The sequence below is a fragment of the Prionailurus viverrinus genome, chromosome A1 (genome assembly GCF_022837055.1).
Source record: "Prionailurus viverrinus isolate Anna chromosome A1, UM_Priviv_1.0, whole genome shotgun sequence".
NCBI lineage: Eukaryota > Metazoa > Chordata > Mammalia > Carnivora > Felidae > Prionailurus > Prionailurus viverrinus.
This window is the reverse complement of record NC_062561.1, coordinates 179,421,197-179,429,948: the sequence shown is the minus strand read 5'-3', so window position 1 is coordinate 179,429,948 and position 8,752 is coordinate 179,421,197.

Genomic DNA, 8,752 nt, shown 5'->3' with positions numbered 1-8,752 from the left:
CAGGCCAAGCCTTAACCACAATACCTGTCCAAACACACCTTAAGGATCCCACTTCTTTTCCATGCTGGAAGCAGTATCCTCTCAAACAGATGCTGAAAGGGGGCTAATAAAAATTATAGAAACCCTAAACAAACAGAGACTTTTAAAGAAATGTAACAGCCCCTGTAATACTCAAATACTGGGAACAGCCTAATGGGGAATGGAGGCTAATGCAAGATCTACCCATCATTAATGAAGCAGTGGTCCCCATCAGCCCCCATCTTCATGGTTCCAAACCCCTATACCTTGTTGGCCCAGATTCCACCAGCTATGAAATGGTTTACAGTCTTAGATTTAAAAGATGCTTTCTTCTGTAGTCCAATACATCCTGATTCTCAATTCTTGTTTGCCTTCGAGGATCCTATCAATCCGGCTTCACGATTAACTTGGACAGTGTTGCCTCAGGGCTTTCTAAATAGTCCACGTCTATTTGGACAGGCCTTAACATGTGATCTTTTGGAATTTTCATCTGATTATTGCACTTCGCTGCAATATGTGAATGATCTCTTGCTTTGTGCCCTTTCTGAACCAAGTATACAGGCCGGTACCAAGGCCCTCTTAAATTTTCTAGCAGAAAGAGGCTATAAAGTCTCCCAACAAAAGCCCCAACTGTATGAGACCTCTGTTAAATATCTAGGATTAATCCTTTTGGAAAGCACGAGAAGACTAGGTTAAGACAGAATTCAGTCTATTGTCTCATACTCCCTTCTGAAAACTCTTAGACAACTGAGAGGGTTTTAAGTATTACCGGTTATTGCCGCTTATGGATATCAGGATATGGAGAGATAGCTCACTCCTTACCAACTAATCAAGAACACACAGGCAGCAAATATTCACTTGCTGGTATAGGTGAGTCAAAACAAGTTTTTAGTTAGAAAACTTAAGCTGGCTTTGTTGGGCACCCCCAACCTTGAGGCTTCCCATTAGAAATTCTTGTAATTTATATGTTACAGAGAAAAAGGGGGTAACCTTGGGCATTTTGACCCAGAATGGAGGCCCAGTACAGCAACCAGTGGGGTATCTTAGCAAAGAACTTGATCTGGTAGCTTGTGGCTGGTCTGTATGTCTCAGAGCCGCCGTGGCTGTTGTCCTCTTAATTCCTGAAACTACAAAACTAACCCTTGGGCAAGACCTTACCGTCTATGCCCCACATAATATCCAGGGATGGATAATAGGTGGACAGCAGCCATCAGCTCATAGATAGCTGCCTTCTATGGTATCAGGCACTCCTACTGGAGGGGCCTGCTGTGCATATAAAGACCTACTCCTCTCTGAACCCAGCAGCCTTCCTGCCAGAGGAAGGTATGGAGCTAATACAACAAATCATACCCCAAACTTATGCTGCCCAAGAGAATTGAAGGGAAACTCCTATAGAAAACCCAGAATGGACCCTATACACAGATGGGAGTTCTTTTGTTGAGAAAGGCTCCAGAAAAGCTGGGTATGTAGTGGTGACTCTTCATAAAACTCTGGTAAGTGATGCCCTGCCATCAGAAACGAGTGCTCAGCTGGCCAAATTAGTTGCTCTTATTACAGCCCTAGAGTTGAGCAAAGATAAGAGAGTTAACATTTATACTGACTCTAAGTATGCCTCCTTAGTGTTACATGCCATTGGTATGTCAAGGAAGGAAAGATATTTTTTAACAGCTTCAGGGCCTCCTATCAAGTATCACCAGGAAATTACCAGACATTTATAGGCTGTTCACCAGCCCTTAGAGGTAGCAGTAATACATTGTAAAGGACACCAAAAAGGAATGGATGAGCTATCAGGGGGAAACACACTGGCTGATGACGCAGCAAAATTGGCAGCCAGATCTCAAGTTAGCCCCACTGTTGCTTCCCTTGTCTGGGATGGTTCTACAACTCAAGAAAAGCCCCACTACTCGACGGAAGGAAAACAGCAGGCATCAGAACAGGGTTACACTCCCCAGCCTACGGGGTGGTTACAGGCAGATGACGGCAGACTTCATTTACCGGCCACCAACCAGTGGAAGGTTTTACAAACTCTACACTATACCTTCCATCTAGGTAGGGATGAAACCCTACAAATGGCTCAAAAAGTTTTCACAGGAAGGAATTTAGATAAGACTATTGAATATATTATTAAAAACCTGCAAAATCTGCCAAAGAAATAACCCCCTTTCTCCCGCAGGCTCCAATAGGGTTTCTAAGAATTGGAAATGATCCCGGGGAGGATTGGCAAATAGATTTCACACATATGCCAAGAACACAAGGATATAAATATCTTTTGGTATGGGTAGATACCTTCACACATACACATTGGGTCAAAGCCTTTCCTTGCAGGACTGAAAAAGCCTCAGAGGTGGTTCAGGCACTAATAAATGAAATTGTTCCTGTTTGGACTCCCTAGATCCCTTCAAAGCCATAATGGTCCCTCCTTAAATCCTTGGTAACTGAGGGGGTATCTAGGGCTCTGGGTATCGATTATCATCTGCACTGTGCCTGGAGGCCACAGTTCTTGGGGAAGGTAGAAAAGACCAATGAAAGCATCTTAGAAAACTGGCCCAAGAAACAATTAAGAACTGGATATTCTATTTTCTATTGCTTTGCTTCAGATTAGAAATACCCCTACAAAAAAGCCTAAGCCTTTTTGAAGTTCTTTATGGAAGACCTTTTCTTGTTAATGACTTGCTGGCCGATAAAGAAGTATTTCATTTGATGAACTATATAATTCCTTTGGCTAAATTCCAACAGATTCTTCAGGAATTATCTGCATGTCAACTCCAGGATGACCAGTCTCCTCTATATAATCCAGGAAATCAAGTATTCATGAAAACCCTTCTTTCTTTGTCCCCATCTCTAGAACCAGTGTGGAAGGGGCCACATATGGTAATCTTGGCAACTCCTACTGCTATCCTGGATTCTTCACTCTGGAGTTAAGCTGTGGTTTCTTCCATCAGAACAGGACAACACAGAGCCCAAGTAGACTTGTGAAGCAGGAGAAAGCCTTATATTGATCTTCAAAAAAAGGACACCACAGAATGAAGATAAGTAATGCAATATATTGGAAAATAATAATAATATGCCTATGGGGTTCAGAAACACATCCTGTTTGTATTCCACCGACCCCACCACTATTAGGGTTGAATGACGGGACCCCTTTGGTTGAGGCAGCTAACCTAACTTTTATAGAGGGAGACCGTGTTTTAAAATATGACTTGGAATATGGCAATTTTACAATTTGGCATTGGGATAATAGCCATACCCTTAATTTACCTAAGGGCCAACCTTTTTCAGGTTACTTATTTATAAAATTAAACCAAAGTCATAAATATTGGGCTGAAATTTTGCCCAATAATGAAACTGGAAGGGAATTATATAACTCAAATAAAAAGATACATTGTATTGCCATAGATATAGATGATAAAGAAATTAAAAAGGTCCCAGGTTATGAAGACCGAGATATTGCGGCTGGATGTGTGACATGTCATAGTACTGCTTGTCCCGATAGTCTCCTGCCCTGCCAATGCGGCTGGAAGGCTAATAACACATTATTCTTAAAGGTCCAATGGTGGACCCAAGTGCCTACGGAAAACATCACAGTTAGACCCGGAAGGCTTTGGGAACCTTTGTGGCAAACCCAAACCACAGCCTACCTGGGAGTCTCCTGGATTTTGTTAAGTCTAACTTGGGACACCCAGAGGTTTTGGGTTGATACTTACTATCCCAATTGTTCCCACTCCTTAGATTTACAACGGAAACAACACCTATGGTGGATACAACAACACTGGCCAGAAAACAAAAAGATAACGAAAAAAGACCTTATAGGAGGGCTAGGAACAGGATTACGTATATTGGGGCAGGCGGAATTTGCTGCCAATGAAGAACAACACAATTTAGAAAAGGATTCCTTATCAAAAATAGGGCATGTTGAAGGAACTTTGTTTCAAGAAGAAGGTAAAGGATGGGAAGTTCTTTTAAAAGAAAATGAGGCCATAGTAAGGTGGATAAGTAAGATCAGAGAAACCCTACAAAGACATTTCCAAACTCAAACCTGGGAAAGGGCATGTATTCTAACCCAGAAAGGATTGCTCACCATGTTAAAGCAGATGGAATCTGAGGTGGCTATGAGACGATGGCCTACTCTAATGAATGCTGAAGTGGAAACTCAAAAATTATGGCCTATGTATGGAAGCCCCAAGTTATGGAAGATTATTAATGGGAGCTGTAACTTGAGGCGTTGCTTTTTAAAGGCACATGTGCCCCGGATGGACCATGCTAATTCATATCCAATAGTTCAGCTTGCAGGCATAGGGACTATATTAAATCAGACAAGGATTTTGCCAGTGGGGAGTCGATGGGCTGTAATGCCAAATGAGTCAGCTTGGGCTGCCATATCTCTTTCAAACTGTGAAGAGAGAAATAAAATCTGGCTGTGCCCTCAACAAAAATGGAACCCTGATTTCACTCAGGTCTGGCCCCTCGTCTCTACCCCAATAACCAATAGCATTTGGTACATGGGTAGAGGGAAGTTTTGCTGGGAAGGTAAACAAGGGGAAATAGCTGACACAGAGAGCTTTACCTGTGAGCATACGTATTATGTACTAAATCATACTGGAGTATGGTGCAACACTGGAACAGTTGGTCGAATACATTTACAAAAGAGTAACAAGACTTACAGTAATCTGGATATCAAAGATCAATCTTCCCTTGAAATAGAATTAAATATGCCTCATGGAGTTGTTCCTATGGAAACTGGATGGCCAAAGGAGGAATTGAGGATTGAGGGCCATGAACTAATTTGGGTGCTTAATTATTCTAATCAACAATATCACGAGATCGAAACAAATATGGAAGAGGGAGGAAAAACTATTGATAAATTCATAAAACTATATGACCAGACATGCCAGAGATATTTTGGGTGGCTACAATGCATCTTTCTTTCCCATGGTGTGGCTTCTTCCCTGGGAGGCATTGCATTTGGAATATTGATGCTTGTTGGTCTGATAGTCTTTTTATATGTCATTTGTAGATGCTGTCGCATATGCCAGAAAAATAAGACATCCAAGAAGTTTTGCTAGCCCAGAGGTTCCAAACACCCTCCCATTATTTTAGACATCTGGACTGACCTCTGAATCTGCCCTGACTGCCCTTCCCCTGTCATCGCCCCCCTTCAGCAGGAAGCAGTTAAGATTGGTCGTCGTCCCAGTTCCTAATGGCAGTTAGGAGTCACGTGTTCAGAGGGGGAATATGATAGGGAAAAGATAGGTTAAAATAGGCAGAGAGGGAAAAGTTAGAACCTGAGGCCCCTGGGTGGGAAAAACACATATTTTGGAACAATGCTGGGAGCTCTGACCGCAGCAAATCCTCCCAGGCATAGGGCTCCTCTTAAGAATGTAAAACACCACCTACTCCCCTCAGGTTCCTCTCAGGAATTTGACCATCAAAATGCCTAACTAAAATAAGTAAACCATAAAACTTACATCATATGAGGGACAATGTGACCATAGTCTGACTCCTCACACAATGGAGTGGAGCCAATCAGGAACGGACAACCCAGCACCTAGAGTTATCCGGCCAGTAAGGCTAGAACTTGAGAAGGAACAAAGTGAGTTGAGCAGAACTTTATAAAACAAAGACCCTTGTCTATTGTCTCAGGTATTCACCTTCGAATGCCCCCTCTCAGCAAAGAGAGCTTTCACACTGATGAGGGAGCCACAAGGCAAGCTGAGGGCCAGGCCCAAGCTGGCACAACCCCCACTCAAGGTGGGATGTGTGCTCTTCCTCAGGCACTCCTGGCTGCCCAAGAACAAAGAAATGGACAGAAAACAAGTGATTAAACTGATAGAGTCTCCATCAGTTTACAAATATCTTAGTACAATTACAAGAAAAAGACAATCTTATCAATAGCCTGATGTCCAGGAACTCCCTACTGTCTTAATGTTAATGATTTGCTAGACAGGAATAACAACCTTAGCTTGACAATAGCTAGGCCTCCAGTAATCTGTGAGTCTTTAGCATATGGAAATTCCTTTAAGAAACTTCCTCTTGACTTTACCTCCCCCAACTCCATAGTATAAAACCAGTCACTCTTCACAACCCTAATGCAGCTCTTTCTGCCCACCGGTCCTGTCCCCATGCTTTAATAAAGTCACCTTTTGTGCACCAAAGATGTCTTCAAGAATTCTTTCTTGGCCATCAGCTCTGATCCCCCACCACTCCAAAACCCCATCAATACTATTCTTACTTTCTGATCTTCTACTCTAATAAACTTTTGTCTGCTGCTCATTCTTTTCTGTGTCCACCTCTTCATTCTTTGAAGTGCGGAGACATGAACCCCAGGTTTTGAGGTAAAGAATCCTGCGACAGTATTAACCCGTCTTTGTTCGTCTCTCTACTTCTCTCCCTCTCTGTGTTTACTATAATCACTTAATTCCTTATATTCCCTCTTTCTTATAATTAATAAAGCCTTCCTCTATGAAACAGAAACTGCAGCGACCAGGAACTACATTTATTCAGAACAAAATTGGCAAAGTTGGCAGGATGCATGAGACGCCGTTTCTGTTTCCACAAGGAAACTCAAACCGGCACATGGAAATTCTCAGCTGGGAAGACCCACGGTTTTGTTCTCTAGCAAAAGAATGGTTAGAGAGAGCAGGGTTATGTGAACAATGGGGGAACGAAACTAAAATCATTTAAACCTCCGCAGGTTACGGTGGCACTCCAGTCTGTTGCTGGTAAGGACCATGTGGCTTTCCTGGAGCGTGGGGGATGGTGCTTCTTGACAGCCTGTCGCTGTGCCACAGGGAGTAGGGCTGAGTGTCAGGAAGAAGTAAGACTAGAGAAGGAGATTGCAGATTTGCAGTCCAGAATGGCTATGCTGCAATGCCCAACATTCACATTGGCGGACGAAGTCCACACATATCACCATGGGGCCAGAAAGGCTGCCATGCAGGTATTTAAATGTAAATATTTAAAAAGAGGGAGAAAGAGAATGGTTAATACCAGAAAAGTTCACTTAGCCCTGGAAACTTTTGGACCGGGTTGGGACCCTGATGCCTGGTGATACCAGAGATGATGATAAAACAGGAATGGACTGGAGCAATGAGCATAAACATGAGAAACAGACTCACCCGCTCAAACCCATTCTCTCGGTGCTGCTGCCTAGAGTGGCAGGAAGACAATCAGGAAGGGAGTAGAGTCTAATCTCCTCTCCGGATGGAACCCAGGTTATAGGAGGAAACAGGCCATCCCTGATGAAGGGAATGCTGACCCTCTCTCTCACACTGTTCTTCCTCCTAATAGATGTGGGGGCCTCTCCCTCATTCATTCTCTGGGATAATGGTTATAATAATTGGAACTAACTGTGATTAGTCTACGGGACTGTAAGGAACATTCCCAAGTAGCTGCTGAAACTCCCTTTGTTTCAGGAAGCTCCCTGTCTTCTCTGGACTGACTCGGACTGTCTAATTCCACTTGTTGGGCGGGGCGGGTGGGGGGGCAGGGGGGGGACAAAAACCCAAAACACTGTGTCTGCTCATCTGTCTGAGATGATAGGCTTTAGGACCGGAAGACCTCTTTCTCTGCCCTCTGGATTTTTATCTGCCTCCAGCCTTCCTGGGGGCACCTGACCTCTCTGCCTTCCCCTTCTCCTCCTCCTGTTTCTGCAAGGGCGTTAGGGTGTGGCCTGCATGACTGGTTATAATACCTTCCTCAGTGCCTTGAAGTTGGTTGACTTTTAAATGAAGCCAGGTGGAACATAATTTGGTATTTAGACTAATTTCAGTTCATTGGTTTAATTAAGATGGACCTGTCTTTAGAGTTATGCATTAAATATATAACTTCTATTCTGTCTAGGTTTGCTGAAGCTCAAATAAGCTTGCGTTATCTCTGCAATTTGTTAGCAAAAAGATGACTTAAAGTAATAATTAATTCTATCTCCAAGTTGTCATGGGTAATTGTTAAGATAGCTTTCAAAGTCATTGGTAACCTGAAACTTTAAAGTTTTGCTTGCATGATAAATGGGATTGAATTCATTGAACATCTAGGTCTTTTCCAGATAGGATAAAATACTAAAGCATTGATTGCTGAACATAGATTTGTGCTTTTGACTTCTTATTGCAAAGGAAAACTAAGGATATTTAAATCTGTTGGAAAAAAACATGCTTTGTGCTTTCATGCATTTGCTGTCTAAAGAATTCTGGTGTAACCGTTCACAATTGGTGACTAGCTAGTTTTCACTGGAGACTAAGGTTTCTAAGACTGACAGGAATAAGAAAAGTAACTCTGTACGTAGAAAAGTGGGAGATAGGTAAGAAAGTTGTAAAGAATAAAAATACACTTTTGTTGAAGGTAAAAGAAAGTAATTTTGTCCTTAAATGGGACTGACTGGAGAGAAATGGCTTGGGACAAAATCTGAATGCAACAAAAAGCTGTAGAAGGCTTGTGAAGGGAACTTTTGGAAAGGAATTTTATGTATGTTCAGGACAGACAAAGGTTAAAATAAATAGATTTTAAAAGTACACTGGTAGGGGCGCCTGGGTGGCGCAGTCGGTTAAGCGGCCGACTTCAGCCAGGTCACGATCTCGAGGTCCGTGAGTTCGAGCCCCGCGTCGGGCTCTGGGCTGACGGCTCAGAGCCTGGAGCCTGTTTCCGATTCTGTGTCTCCCTCTCTCTCTGCCCCTCCCCCGTTCATGCTCTGTCTCTCTCTGTCCCAAAAATAAATAAACGTTGAAAAAAAAATTAAAAAAAT